Source organism: Phyllobates terribilis, unplaced genomic scaffold (assembly GCF_046119375.1).
Source record: "Phyllobates terribilis strain yellow unplaced genomic scaffold, ASM4611937v1 Scaffold_330__1_contigs__length_2102749, whole genome shotgun sequence".
NCBI classification, from domain to species: Eukaryota; Metazoa; Chordata; class Amphibia; order Anura; family Dendrobatidae; genus Phyllobates; species Phyllobates terribilis.
In genome coordinates, this window is record NW_027363090.1 from 206,581 (window position 1) to 221,673 (window position 15,093).

General features: G+C 44.7%; 1 long non-coding RNA gene across 1 annotated transcript; it reads right to left on the minus strand.

Annotated features, from left to right (window-relative positions):
* Positions 1–11,513: 11,513 nt before the first annotated feature.
* Positions 11,514–13,761, minus strand: LOC141221669 (uncharacterized). The gene is made up of 3 exons (XR_012289635.1): positions 13,695–13,761; positions 13,311–13,403; positions 11,514–11,601 (listed from the first exon to the last, which is right to left on the minus strand). It is a non-coding gene; the product is annotated as an uncharacterized lncRNA (long non-coding RNA).
* Positions 13,762–15,093: the final 1,332 nt, after the last annotated feature.

Sequence of the window (15,093 nt, forward strand, 5' to 3'; positions counted from 1 at the left end):
CTGCACTACAGGGTTCCCACTTCCTCGGTGTTCCCTCCCCCCACTCCAGCCAGGGACAGGGACTGTCGTGCTCTACTTGGAGCATATCGGTCGCCCTGCCCCCTGGAAATCTGGTGTAAAGCATGCAGGTGTCAGGGTCCTGATCCACACTGCATCCATACCTGAGAGTGAGATATCGCACATCTGGCTGAGATGCAATACCTCTGTAGCAACCGAGCCCTCGGGGTGCTACATATACACCCAGGCCAGAGAGCTAATTAGCAAGAGAGAGGTAGCCACTTGGTCCTAAAGACAGCTTCTTATCTACAATCTTATCTTATCTGTAATGCCAAACGTAGAGATCTCCTGCAACCCACTGCAGGGCGACTGTTTGTCACCTTTGACACACTTGCGATAGTAGCCCCCCCTCTACGAGTGGCCTCAGGACCGGGTTTCTCAGGAAAAGAGGTGTGGAATGAGCTAACCAATCTGGGAACGTTCACCTCTGACGCTGAAACTCACATCCTCTCCTCTGGACTATGGCCTTTTCAGTGCACCAAGTATTGTAAAGAACAACATTTGAGATGAGAATCTACAATCCTCAAAATCTGGAACTCCAGATTACCATCAACCAGTACTGGGGGCGGTGGTAGACTTGAGGGTTCAAGAGGTTCCACATACCTTTTGAGTAAGGATATGTGGAACACATTGTGGACCTTTAAGGGCCTGAGGAAGTTCAAGATGAAACGCTGCTGAGTTAATGACGGTGGTTATTTTATAGGGCTTATTAGCCTAGGTCCCAGCTTCCAAGAAGGAACTTTTAATCTTATATTCGTGGTAGACAACCACATAAAATCATTCACATTCAGGTCCAGACCTGGCAAGCTTTTTCTGTCGGCCATACGTTTATACCTGTTTCACATGGTCTTTAAGTTTCAAAGAACACCCTGCCATATGGAGGAGAGCAATGATGTAAACCGTTCCTCCTCAGAAACTCATGAAGCTCTTCCCCCACTGAAGGTACCAAACTGTGGATGATAACCATATGTACCGAAGAACGGTGACCTGCCAGTGGATTCTTGACGATGATTATTGATGGCAAATTCTGCTGGCGGTAAGTAGGATGTCCAATCCTCCTGATTTGCGGAAACGAAACACCTGAGGTATGTCTCCAAGTTCTGATTGACACGCTCGGTCTGACCATTCGACTGAGGGTAGAAGGCAGATGAAAAGGACTGCTGCACCCCCGGTCGAGAACAGAATGCCTTCCAGAACTTGGAAACAAACTGGGTCCCCTGATCAGACACCACATCAGAGAGAACCCCGTGAAGCTTCACAATATAATTTATGAACACCTGAGCAAGTGTCTTGGCATTGGGAAGTGCAGGTAATGCGACAAAGTGAACCATTTTACTGAACCTATCTACTACCACCAAAACCACTGTTTCACCTGCAGAAACCGGTAGGTCAGTAATAAAATGCATGGACAAGTGTGTCCATGACCTACTAGGGATAAGTAGCGGAAGAAGAGTACCAGACGGAGGGGTATACGAAACCTTAGAACGCGCGCAAATACTACAAGCAGCTAAGTGTTCAATTGGATCTCGATGCAACCCCAGCCACCAAAAACGATGAGAGAGGAGGTCCGCAGTTGCCTTACCACCTGGATGCTCAGCAAGCACAGAGTTATGATGTTCCTTGATTACTTTGCGGCGCAGGTCAGATGGTACAAATAACTTTCCTGAAGGGCAGAAGGCAGGGGCGTCCCCCTGAGCCTCCAACACCTCACCGTCCAGTTCAGGATAAAGAGCGAAAATGACTACCCCTTTCTGTAATATCAGGGCAGGGTTCTCATGGTCACCACCACCAGGGAAGCTCCGGGACAAAGCATCAGCCTTGACATTTTTGACCCCTGGACGAAGAGTGACAACAAAATTGAACCCAGGGTTGAGACATTTAGCTGACTGGAGATATGACGGGTTCTTATGGTCAGTAATAACAGTAATAGGATGGACAGCCTCCTCCAACTAATGTCGACATTACTTGAACGCCAATTTGATCGCCAAAAGTTCCCTATTACCCATGTCCTAATTTCTCTCTGCTGAAGACAATTTTTTAGAAAAGAAGGCGCATGGATGCCATTTACCAGGGGATGAACCCTGAGACAACACAGCCCCAACCCCAACATCAGAAGCATCAACCTCCACATTAAAGGGTTGAGAAACATCGGGTTGACTGAGTATACATGCAGTGGCAAAATGGTTCTTTAAGGAAGAAAAAGCCTGGAGGGAAGAATCAGGAAGAGGGTTTGGATCATGGATGGTAATTTGATGTAATTCCCGGAAATCTAAACAGGGACGTAGACCGCCATCTTTTTTCTTCACAAAGAAGAACCCTGCCGCCACTAGCGAAGATGAGGGTCTGATATATCCCTTCTCCAGACAAAGGAAAAAAAATTACAGCTTTTTTTTTTTTTCTTTTCAAAACGTGCTCGGCCGGCTATAATGTCACGCCAGGAGTTAGTGCAACACAAAGGGAAAAGGGAAAGGAGGAAGTAGAGACCTCCTAGTATGGTCTAACGTCACCCTGTCTTAACTACCGTACCTATATTGCCTCTTCAGCAATCACCGTATGCGTGCCTCGCCCTACTTTCCCTGGCGTACGGCTACGGCTAGGGATGGAAGGAGATGAGAACTAGTCAAACTCCACTAAACACTATAGACAACAAGAGAAGACAAAACAGGGGAAAATTGCTTAGCTTTAGATGATTTCAAATATACACATGGCCTCAAGCTCCAGAAAGGATGAAGTGCTGCTCCTGATAAGCCTCACAAGTAGAAATGAATATAGCCGGCGACTCCCTCTCAGACACACCAGGTATATATACACCCAGGCCAGAGAGCTAATTAGCAAGAGAGAGGTAGCTACTTGGTCCTAAAGACAGCCTCTTATCTAAGAAGCTGTCTGCAATGCCAAACGTAGATGTCTCCTGCAACCCACTGTAGGGCGACTGTCTGTCACCTCTGACACACCCGTGACAAAAGCTCTGCAACTCCAGCAAAGATAAACACAGCCTTACTAGCAAAACAACATAACAAAAGATAAACAATAGCACAGTCCATATGTGTATGTGCCATTCACCCACACAGGTTATGTCCACCCTTCAGCTCTGTCCTGAGCTATGGCTGTCCAGCCTGGAGACCTTGCCTCTCCAAACACAACACAAAGAAAAAAAAACAGGACTGAACATTTAAAGCTTGCTCAGCCACACCCTGAGGAGGAGATATGGGGAATGACTTCCCTCCCATCTCTACATCATTCCCATAAAACCACACCCTTTAAAAGAGGTAACCCACAGCATATAACATGCTGGCAGAGATTCAGTAGGTCTCAGTTCACACAGGAGAGAATCCTGAGTGACGCATACCTCCCCTCGCATATAATACCAGTGACTCTGTCACATATTCCCCCCCTCTGCCAAAAGCTGGGGGCACCTTCAGTCACCCAGCAGGGAATTCTGGAGAGGGCAGTAGCATTAGCGTGTAACTTCCCAGGTCTATGCTCCATGTGAAAATTAAAGTCTTTGAGACCTAAGAACCACCTAGTTGCTCAGGCATTCTTACCCTTCTTTTCCCTCAACCATCTCAAAGGGGCATAGTCTGACACCAATTTAAACTTTTGGCCAAGTAGGTAATATCTTAGCGTGTGTATGGCTCATTTTATGGCTAAGCATTCTTTCTTCACAATGGCATAATTTTTCTCACAGGATGAGAGCTTCCGGCTCATATACAGGATGGGATGCTCTTCCCCATTTATCTCCTGTGACGGCACGGCTCCTAGGCCAACTTCTGAGTCATCTGTCTGGAGCACAAACTCTTTAGAAAAGTCTGGTGCAACCAGGACCGGCTGCTTACAGAGTGCCAGCTTCAGCTGTTGGAACATCATCTCGGTTTCAACCGTCCATTTCGCCCTCGTTGATTTTGTGCCTTTCAGAAGGTCCGTCAGTGGTGCGGCAATCATAGAAAAATTTGGGATAAACCGCCGGTAATATCCCACGATTCCAAGAAACGCTCTCACCTGCTTCTTGGAGAGCGGTTGCAGCCAGTTCTGAATTGCCTCATTCTTATTGACCTGTGGCTTAATTTCGCCTCTCCCAACTACGTAGCTTAAGTACTTGGCCTCCTTTTTTTGTTATTTTCTGTAAAGTAGTTAAAAATTATATACATTTCTCTTCATGTTTTGAATTAGAAAACAGTGTGTAATGTTCCCAATGCTGGAAATAAAAACTAGTAGAAAGATTTTGTGCTTAACTCATGTTTTTGGACACACTGCTATTGTTTTGAACATTACTGTATTAAAACGAAATCTGTGTTCTAAAAGCCAAGTAGCGCTCCTTCCTATCCAACCCCTGCTGTGTGCTCAAACATTAGTGTACAACCACATATGGGGTATCACTGTGATCGGTAAAAATTGCATAACAGATTATGGGGTCCATTTTCTCCTATTACCACTTGTGTAAATTATAAATTTGGTGCTAAAACAGTATTTTAGTATAAAAAAATAATTTTTTGTTCTCACGTCTGGAAGTTATAAAGTTTTGTGAATCACCTGTAAGTTAAAAATACTCAATACATCCCTAGATAAATTCCTTGAGGGGACTAGTTTCCAAAATTGGGTCCCTTGTGGTGGCTTCTGCTGTTTTCGCATGTCAGGGGCTTTCCAAATGCGACATGGCCTTCACAATATATTCCAGACCAATAGCTCTCTTTCCTTTCCTAGTCCTGCCATGTGCCCAAATAGAAGTTTTTGATCATCGCGTTATTTTTTAACCTATTGTCCATTGTGAAAATAATCAATTTGGGGCTAAAACGTCATTTTTGTGAAATAAATGACAATTTTCAATATGACGACCTAATGTTAACAAATTATGTGTAGTACCTGTGGTTTACAAATGCTCACTATACATAACCCTGGATAAAATCCTTGAGGGGGGTAGTTTTCAAAATGGGGTAACTTGAGGGGGGATTTCCACTGCTTAGGCACATCAGGGGCTCTCCAAACGCGACATGACACCCGCAGACCATTCCATCAAAGTCTGCTTTCCAAAACGTCACTCCTTCCTTTCCGAACCCTGCCATGTGCCCAAACAATAGTTTTCCCCTACATATGGGATATCGGCGTACTCAGGAGCAATTGCACAACAAATTTTTGGGTCCATTTTCTCCCATTACCCTTGTGGGAAAAAAATTTGGGGCTAAAAGTATATTTTTGTGGTAAAAAATAGATTTTTTTTTATTTTCACGGCTCTGCGTTATAAACTTTTGTGAAGCACCTGGGCGTTCAAGGTGCTCACCAGGCATCTACATGCATTCCTTGAGAGGTCTAGTTTCCAAAATCGTGTCACTTGTAGGGGTTTTCACTGTTTAGGCACATATGGGGCTCTCCAAACGACATGGCGTCTGCTCTCGATTCCAGCTATTTTTGCATTCAAAAAGACATTATGCTCCTTCCCTTCCGAACCCTGCCGTGTGCCCAATCAGTAGTTTTATCCCACATATAGGGTATTGGCATACTCAGGACCAATTACACAACAATTTTTGGTGTCCATTTCTCCTGTTACCCTTGTGAAAATAAAAAAAATGGGGCTAAAGTAAAATTTTTGTGGAAAAAATGTTTATTTTTTCCTTGCCATTGCTTTAGTTCCTGTGAAGCACCTGAAAGGTTAATAAACTTCTTGAATGTGGTTTTGAGGAATTAAGGGGTGCAATTTTTAGAATAGTATCCCTTTTGGATATTTTGTGTCATATATGCCCCCCAAAGTCAATTCAAATGTGATGTGGTCCCTAAAAAAAATATTTAGTAAATTTTGTTGTAAAAATGAGAAATCACTGGTCACCTCTTGACCCTTATAACTTCCTAACAGAAAAAACGATGTTTCAAAGAGGACGCAGATGTATAGTAAGCATGTGGGAAATGTTATTTATTAACTATTTTGTGCGACATGACACTCTGATTTAAGGGCGTAAGAACTAAAAGGTTGAAAATTGTGAAATTTTAAAAATTTTCGCCAAATTTCCGATATTTTCACAAATAAATGAAAGTCATATTGAAAAAATGTTACCACTATTATGAAGTACAATATGTCATGAAAAAAACAGTCTCAAAATCAGTGGGATCCGTTGAAGCGTTAAAGAGTTATTACCACATAAATTGACATTGGTCAAACTTCAAAAATTTGGGCAGGTCATTAAGGTCAAAATTGGCTTGGTCACTAAGGAGTTAAGGAAGATTTGGCGGTATGAAACATGTTGTTGTTTTGCTTTAATAATAATAATAATAATCTTTATTCATATAGCGCCAACATATTCCTCAGCGCTTTACAATTCAGGTTCATATACAACAGTCATAAGTAACATAGCTAAAGATAATACAATAATTACAGCAAAACTAATGAGGACCCTGCTGGTAAGAGCTTACAATCTATAATGAGGTGGGGGGGACACAAAGTACAGGGGCTTATTTACAATGATGGTCCGCCATCTTGAGGTGATGAGGGAGAGATAAAGGCTGCAGGAGCTGTCACCAGCCAGGATTTGTAGGGGTTTTGGGTGCGGTGGAGTGACTTATGTTTGGAGAAATAATGAATGGGCTATAAATATATAAAAGGACTTTGATTAAGGAGCGTGATAGGCCGCCCTAAACAGATGTGGTTTTAGGGAGCACCTATCTTCGAGGAGTTAAGACTAAATCAGGGCCGGCGTCAGCACCCGGCGCACCCGGGCAAATGCCGGGGCCCTGAGCAGGCAGAGGGGCCCACTGGCGGTCACGCACCCCGCTGGGCTATGGGCGGAGGAGAGCGGTGTCAGCGCCCGCCCTTCTCCGCCGCTTGCTCAGGGCCCCGGCAGCTGGATACTTACCTCTCCCCGTGCCGCCGCAGATCCGCTGTCTTCCTGCTCTGCGCTCCCTGTGACGTCTCAGGTCAGAGGGCGCAGTGACACCTTTACACCGCGCCCTCCCCTGAGCCATCACAGGGAGCGCTGAGCGGGAAGACGCCGACAACGCTGGAGTCCGGACCCGAGCAGCGGCAGCAGGTGAGAAGGGAGGTGAGTATTTGATTTTTTTTTTTTATGTATGGAGGCATGGGGCATTATAAAGAGGGGGGGGGATTCCTGCATGGGGCATTATAAAGAGGAGGGGTGACAGCCTGCATGGGGCATTATAAAGAGGGGGGGGGGATTCCTGCATGGGGCATTATAAAGAGGAGTGGTGACAGCCTGCATGGGGCATTATAAGGTGGGGAACAGCCTGCATGGGGCATTATAAAGAGGGGGGGGACATCCTGCATGGGGAATTATAAAGAGGAGGGGTGACAGCCTGTATGGGGCATTATAAGGTGGGGAACAGCCTGCATGGGGCATTATAAAGGGGGGGGCAGCCTGTATGGGGCATTATGTGGGGGGGTAACAGCCTGCATGGAGCATTAAAAGGGGGGGGGCTGTATGGGGCATTATGTGGGGGGGAACAGCCTGCATGGAGCATTATAAGGGGGGGCAACCTGTATGGGGCATTATGTGGGGGGTAACAGCCTGCATGCAGCATTATATGGGGGCCAGTATCCTGTATGGAGCGTTATAAGGGGACCGGTATCCTGTATGGAGCGTTATATGGGGGCCAGTATCCTGTATGGAGTTTTATAAGGGGACCAGTATCCTGTATGGAGCGTTATATGGGGGCCAGTATCCTGTATGGAGCTTTATAAGGGGACCAGTATCCTGTATGGAACGTTATATGGGGGCCAGTATTCCGTATGGAGCCTTATATGGAAGCCAGTATTCCGCATGGAGCCTTATATGGGGGCCAGTATTCCGCATGGAGCCTTATATGGGGGTCAGTATTCCGCATGGAGCCTTATATGGGGGCCAGTATTCCGCATGGAGCCTTATATGGGGGTCAGTATTCCGCATGGAGCCTTATATGGGGGTCAGTATTCCACATGGAGCCTTATATGGGGGCCAGTATTCCGCATGGAGCCTTATATGGGGGTCAGTATTCCGCATGGAGCCTTATATGGGGGTCAGTATTCCGCATGGAGCCTTATATGGGGGTCAGTATTCCGCATGGAGCCTTATATGGGGGTCAGTATTCCGCATGGAGCCTTATATGGGGGCCAGTATTCCGCCTGGAGCCTTATATGGGGGTCAGTATTCCGCATGGAGCCTTATATGGGGGTCAGTATTCCGCATGGAGCCTTATATGGGGGTCAGTATTCCGTATGGGGCCTTATATGGGGGCCAGTATTCTGTATGGGGCCTTATATGGGGGCCAGTATTCCGTATGGAGCCTTATATGGGGGCCACTATTCTGTGTGGAGCGATTCACCGGTTTCTGAGCTATTGTGGAATTTATAATAGATATCACTCATGTAATGTAAGAAGTGAAATCTTTGCATTGTACTAATATATATATATATATATATATTTCTCCGCCGTGTCTCTGCATCATGAATCGTGGTATGTGTTAAAGGGGCCCACTGAGACTCTTTCGCCCGGGGCCCAGAAAAACCTGGAGCCGGCCCTGGACTAAATGAACAGGTCACCAGCCAATATCTGTACATATGTACAGATATTAAGTGCTGGGGGCAAAACTTAGATTAGTGACATGACTTGATAGTCTTGCTAAAAATTATCTGTTTTTAGTGAACACTTAAATCCATAGACAGTAGGAATGAACCTGATGCACTCCTGAGAGCTGGTGCAGCACAGAAAAAGTCATGGACGTGAGAGTGGGAGGTCCTGATTATGGAGGATATTAGTCTTGGCTCATTGGAGTGTAGATATGGTAGTAGACTGACATATGGGAGGAGTTGTAGAACAGTGCAGCACTGTGGAGAGCTTTGTGGGAGAGTGCAATGACTGGTACTGTGGAGGCGCCGGTGTAGCTGCTGGACAGAAATATGAGCCTGGCTGCTGCATTCAGAATAATGACAAATGCATTTAGTGTTAAGAAGCACAATTAGTGAGTTACAATTAGTTGTGAACTCAAGATGAAAAAAAAATCAGAGCAACAGTAACAGCTTTTATTTTTATTTTTTTATTATTAATAATAGGATAGAAGGTTAAGACATGAACAAAACCATGAATATTATTAATAGATGAAATCATAGTCATGAACACAGCTGGGGTCAGATACCAGGTGATCAGTAAAAGCCAAGTCAGGCGAGTAGTATGAATACCGCGGAGCCTGATGATAGAGGCGAAACATATCCGGGTAAAGATGTTCCAGTGAGAAGGCCACAGGAAGCTGGTGAAGGTCCTTCTATACAGGTTCAGCAGTGATGGTGGATCTGCTGCATTTCTGGGCGCTAGATGCGGAGGTTTTCAGTCTTTTAGATGATGCTGGGGGAACAGTGACAACATGCACATATCCGAGCAGCCCTGGACAATCCACGCCGGCAGGATGATAAGATCCGGCGGAGGAGGGAACCTATGAGCAGAGAAATAAATATAATGTAAGTAATGGGACTCCGTATTACATGATACCACTGCGTGGACACTGCGGCCAAACGGCAGAGGAATCTTATCATACAGAGGTCAGGGATCATTGTTAGCCATCATACATGCGACAATCCCAAAACTGACAGATGACATCTGCTCCACATGAATTATTCTCACTGACATCACACAACATAGAGCTGATTCTCACACTTACCTCGTCTCCTTCCTCTCTTTTCTTCATTTTCTGAGTTTTGTTCCTGTGTACTCAGATTTTTTTCAGATTTCCTTTCTTTCTGAGCTGGAAATTCTGATCAGAAAGTAAAAAAAACCCTCAGTAACAATATATTCTTATAGGATCTGCTTTGTATTTATAATGTAAGTAAAGGAGCTGATTCTCACACTTACCTCGTCTCTTTTGCCTCTTTTCTTTATTTTCTGAGTTTTGTTGCTCTCTAAGCAAATACAGCGAAGATTTTCTTTTCTCGAGAGCTGGAATTTCTGATCAGAAAGTAGAAAAAAAAAACAGTAACAATATATTCTTATAAGATCTGCTTTGTGTCTATAATGTAAGTAAAGGGACGACTTATTACTTGATGCTACTGTGCGGTCACTGTGGCTGAACGGCAGAGGAATCTTATTCATAAAGAGGTCAGGGATCATTGTTAGCCATCATATATGTGATGGTCCGTACTGGACATCTAGTGTCTCCCGGAAGTCTGTGTTACTGTTTTGGTTCAGCAGTCCGAACAAAGCTTGTTGAAAGGATGCAGCACAGCCAATCAACAAACTTTTCTGGTGTGGGCACTTCAGGCCCCATCACAGCCATGCCAAGTATTGGTATGCCTGTGATTGGCCGGCGCAGTATAAAGGGGACCCGATGTCATTTTTGGGGGTGCACCTCCCTTTAATAATCAGTGAAGGCTATGCAGACAGCGGTGAGCTGATATTAATAGCCTGGGAAGCTTCATGGACATTGGCCTCTTCCCAGAATAATAACACCAGACCCGAGCTGTCTGCTTTCCCTCATCTGGGCATTTTTTTATTTTATTTTTTTAATTATTATCTAAATACATGTACAGTAAGCTACACACACACTGCACTAAATTATATATCTCACTGACAAATTTCTAACTATGCACAGGCACCGGCTGGTGAATACCGTATTTTTCGGACTATAAGACGCACCTAGGTTTTAGAAGAGCAAAATAGAAAAAAAATGTAAGCAAAAAATGTTGTCATGCTGCCCTGTTAAGGGGGAGGGGGTCTGCTGCTGACACTGTGTAATGTACCCCACTTCCGTTAATATACCCCATCCTGGTATATATGGCCCCCTCCTTCCTGTTATATGTGGCCCTCATCCCCATCCTGATATGCAATGGCACCCCAATCCACCATCCTGGTATGCATGGCACCCCAATCCCCCATCCTGGTATGCATGGCTCCCTCATCCCTCTTCCTGGTATGTGTGGCACCCTTCATCCTGTTATGTATGGCACCCCCGCACACCCATCCTGGTATGTATGGTACCTTCATCCCTCTTCCTGGTATGTATGGTACCTTCATTCCTCTTCCTGGTATGTATACTATGTATGGCACTATTCATCCCTGTATGTATGGCCCCCCTCATCCTTCATCCCTGTATGTATGGACCCCCTCATCCCGGTATGTATGGCCCCCTTCATCCCTGTATGTATGGCCCCCCTCATGCCACATCCCTGTATGTATGGTCCCCCTCATGCCTCATCCCTGTATGTATAGCCCCCCTCATCCTTGTATGCATCGCCCCCCTCATCCTTATATGCATGGCCCCCATCATCCCTGTATGTATGGCCCCCTCATCCTGGTATGCTTGGCACCCCCTGATCCCTGTCACGCTGCTCATAAAAAAAATAAACAATCAAACTCACCTCCTCTCTCCTCCAGCGCTGTGTTCCCCGAACATCCACGGGTCTGCCCATCCCTAATAACAACTGCTCCACATGAATTAGTCTCACTGAATGACATCACACAACATGGAGCTGACTCTCTCGCTTACCTCGTCTCTTTTCCCTCTTTTCTTCATTTTCTGAGATTTCTTGCTCTATACTCAGATATATTGAAGATTTTCTTTCCACGTCAGCTGGAATTTCTAATCAGAAAGTAAAAAAAAGCCCTCATTAACAATATATTCTTATAGGATCTGCTTTGTGTCTATAATGTAAGTAAAGGGACGACTTATTACTTGATACTACTGTGTGGTCACTGTGGCTGAACGACAGAGGAATCTTATTCATAAAGAGGTCAGGGATCATTGTTAGCCATCATATATGTGATGGTCCGTACTGGACATCTAGTGTCTCCCGGAAGTCTGTGTTACTGTTTGGGTTCAGCAGTCCGAACAAAGCTTGTTGAAAGGATGCAGCACAGCCAATCATCAAACTTTTCTGGTGTGGGCACTTCAGGCCCCATCACAGCCATGCCAAGTATTGGTATGCCTGTGATTGGCCGGCGCAGTATAAAGGGGACCCCACGTCATTTTTGGGGGTGCACCCCCTTTTAATAATCAGTAAAGGCTATGCAGACAGCCGTGAGCTGATATTAATAGCCTGGGAAGCTTCATGGACATTGGCCTCTTCCCAGAATAATAACACCAGTCCCGAGCTGTCTGCTTTCCCTCATCTGGGCATTTTTTTATTTTATTTTTTTAATTATTATCTAAATACATGTACAGTAAGCTACACACACACACACTGCACTAAATTATATATCTCACTGACAAATTTCTAACTATGCACAGGCACCGGCTGGTGAATACCATATTTTTCGGACTATAAGAGGCACCTAGGTTTTAGAGGAGCAAAATAGAAAAAAAATTTAAGCAAAAAATGTTGTCATGATGCCCTGTTAAGCTGGAGGGGGTCTGCTGCTGACACTGTTATAGGGATAATGTACCCCACTTCCGTTAATATCCCCCATCCTGGTATATATGGCCCCCTCCTTCCTGTTATATGTGGCCCTCATCTCCATCCTGATATGCAATGGCACCCCAATCCACCACCCTGGTATGCATGGCACCCCAATCCCCCATCCTGGTATGCATGGCCCCCTCATCCCTCTTCCTGGTATGTATGGCACTCTTCATCCTGTTATGTATGGCGCCCCCGCACACCAATCCTGGTATGTATGGCACCTTCATCCCTCTTCCTGGTATGTATGGTACCTTCATTCCTCTTCCTGGTATGTATGGCACTCTTCATCCCTGTATGTATGGCCCCCCTCATCCTTCATCCCTGTATGTATGGACCCCCTCATCCAAGTATGTATGGCCCCCTTCATCCCTGTATGTATGGCCCCCCTCATGCCTCATCCCTGTATGTATAGCCCCCCTCATCCTTGTATGCATCGCCCCCCTCATCACTTATATGCATGGCCCCCTTCATCCCTGTATGTATGGCCCCCTCATCCTGGTATGCTTGGCACCCCCTGATCTCTGTCACGCTGCTCATAAAAAAAATAAACAATCATACTCACCTCCTCTCTCCTCCAGCGCTGTGTTCCCCTCTGTGCTGGAATATTCACTGCATGCGTGGGGAGCAGTGACCACTCATTTTCCCTAATAGTTTGCACGTGGTAGCCGCAGCGCGGCTCCTGCTGCGCTCAGCTGTCTGTGTGCCCGCTATTAAAGTCCCATGAATATTCACCACATCCCGTTCGGGTTCGGGATCACGTTAGGGTAACATTCTTGAGCCTGATGGACCCGAACATCCACGGGTCTGCCCATCCCTAATAACAACTGCTCCACATGAATTATTCTCACTGAATGACATCACACAACATGGAGCTGACTCTCACACTTACCTCGTCTCTTTTCCCCCTTTTCTTCATTTTCTGAGATTTCTTGCTCTATACTCAGATATATTGAAGATTTTCTTTCCACGTCAGCTGGAATTTCTAATCAGAAAGTAGAAAAAAGCCCTCATTAACAATATATTCTTATAGGATCTGCTTTGTATCTTTCCTGCATATAGTAGAATTGTTCTACTCCTGTCCCCTATACATCTGGTAATCTGGAAAAGCTTTACAAAATTAGGCAAATGGAGATACAGTATGGGCCTATGGGCAACATAATTGGAATCCATGAAACATGTATAACATAGAAGACCACTAACAAAAATACCATATGAAAATATTTGAGCCTTGACATCAACATTCTCATTTTTTGTGCTGTAGACATGTACATACCTGACAATGGGGACGAGGGTGGCAAGCTGGTAATAGCATCATCTCTAATAGACACAGGAAAAGATTCTTTCTGCCTGTTTGGAAGAAGATAAACGTGTAAATTACAAGTAAATTCGGTATAGAAGGGGTTGTCTCACTAGATTAACATCAACAATAAGGCCTATTAGGATATATAACAGTTATGGTAGGGAAGGTTTCCTACTCAAAACTACCTTCTATAAAGCAGAGCGAAAAACCACTACCAAGAATGGCTGGCATGTAGTACTACATCTCTCCTACAGTGTGGGCAGCACTAAAAGTGCATGACTAGCTGCAATTATGGGCTGTCACCACCAGAGGTTTCTGAAGCCAAAAGCACAATGACTGCTAATCACGGGCGATGCATGCTGTATTTGTTGTTATGGTGTTTATGTCCTATATTTGGGTTTGTGCATATATGTCAGTATGGAGCTCCCAGTAATGACCCTAGAATCTACTCACATTTCTGAGATGCTTGTGCTGGATGCCGGGGTACACTCTGGAGGGGACTTGGGATCCTCATTGTTCATCCTCCTGGTAGCGGTGGTACAGAGCTAAATGCGGACAACAAGAAGATATTAAATACTTTTTTTTTACTTTTAGAGGTCTTTTTTTTACATATTTTAGATTTATTGTTCTCATACTTACTTTAGAAAGCTTTTCAGAAGAAGATGTAAAATTCTGGAAGTTAAAGCTCTCATTGTCCTCCTCATCCTCTGAGACGAGATGTTTGTTTATATCAGAGTGATCTACCAGAGATAAGTAATGAAGTATTATTAGAGATTGTTAGTTTAGCACAGTCACCATTTATCCATAATATTAATGGGAGCCAATTGTCTCAAATTATGGTAGACGAGACAAATAGCTGCTTTGTCTAGATGACGTCTCCTTCTACTTACTGATAGGGGAGCTTGTGTCCACGTCTGACAAAAGCTGAGGAACGTACTCAGGCTTCTGACTTAAAAGGTTGTCAAAGTCTACATCACTCAGGAATGGATGACCTTTGATCTGAAATGCTCCTGCTGTAGAAGACAAAACAAAAGTATTGCGGATATTGTCAGAGACTGCTCCATATCTGAACTGTTTAACTTAATCTGAACTAATGACATAACTGAGCAAACATGCAGGAAATATACTGAAAGTCATATTATGGCAAACTAAAAATGGATGAGCTGATAGAGAAGTGCTGAGTCTCATGGACTTGAGCGATATGTCCTTGGTGTAATAAGTAAACTGTTACCTGTCCCAAGTCTTTGTGCAGGAATTTTTCTGAGCAGTTTAGTGATGAGGTTCTGAGCAACAAAGGGAGGAACGGGATTACAATCCCAAATTACGCCTCCTGTTATATAGAAAAAGACAGAAAATGAAACCTCTTTATTGG